Raw genomic sequence first — 1,145 nt, 5'->3', positions numbered from 1 at the left:
GAGATCCTGGGGAGGACAGAAAGAAGGTAGGAGGAGAAAGGGGGAACATTTGGTCACAAAAGAGGCAGCTGGACATTTAGAAAGCCTCCCTAGAGCTTGCCCAGATCCAGATGAAGGGAGAAGAGCTAGGTGGTGGAAAGGAGAAGCAGAGATAATGCAGGGTTGCGCCCATGATAGAGGCAGGACAGGCAGGTCCTTGCAGACTGGGCTCTCATCCTGACATCCCCGGACCAGCTTCCAGAAGGAAGCAGGCACATGAGCAAGAGGGTGAATAGTCCTAGTTGCTTGGGGAAGGGGCAGGACTAGGCTGTGCTGGTGAACTGGGCCCACCCAGCTGACCTGGTCCTTAGCTGGGAGGGGTCTGGGTCCTTTCCCCAAAGCAGAGCCCTTTGTAACTAAAAATGTGAGTGACTGAACCAGCCAGTGTACACGTGAGGGCACGGCTGGAGTGTCCCTGGCTGAGTTTAGGGCCTGAATCAGAGCGACCCTAGGAAAATGTGGCTCCTTGGGTGACTTCCCAGCTGTGTCTGGGTGTGAGTATGTGTGTGCATGCGTGGGTGGGTGCCGCACAGGTGGCGAGGGGAGTGGGAATGTGCAGGAGGGAAACCCTTTGGTTCAGGAATCATCTACCTGGCTGCAGTCTGAGGGAAGGGGGTGAGCCAGGGCCTGAGAGGCCACTCCATAGGGAGGCCCTCTCTGCTGGTGTGGAGCCCCGGAACATGGGCCCTACCCTCCAGGCCTGACTCTCCTCTCCTCTGGCTCAGAAAGGGTCCTAGCTGCCCTGGGCCAAGAGGGAGCCTGGACCCCAGTGATGAAGGATCAGCCGAAAAAGAACCAGGCTTCAGACTCCACTGGAGCCCAGCAGGAGGAGGGACTCGGGGTGCAGCTGGGGCCATGCCGAGAGGGCGGTCCTTCCCCCAGACCTACTCAACGCACAGCCCCACACCCAGGGGCAGGCAGGACCTTGAACCGCGCACAAACCCTCACAGGTCCAGACCCCCAGACCCGGAGGGAGGAGGAAAGGGTCCTGCCCCCCATGTGTTTTCCCTCCTCCAGCTCAGGAGGGGGCGGGGTCCACGTGCGCCAGGGCCGAACCCCCACCACGGCCAGGTTCCAGAGGGCTGCGGGGTCCCGGGTGAGTGTGG

Source organism: Bos javanicus, chromosome 19 (genome assembly GCF_032452875.1).
Source record: "Bos javanicus breed banteng chromosome 19, ARS-OSU_banteng_1.0, whole genome shotgun sequence".
Classification (NCBI taxonomy): Eukaryota; Metazoa; Chordata; class Mammalia; order Artiodactyla; family Bovidae; genus Bos; species Bos javanicus.
This window is presented reverse-complemented; position numbering follows the sequence as displayed.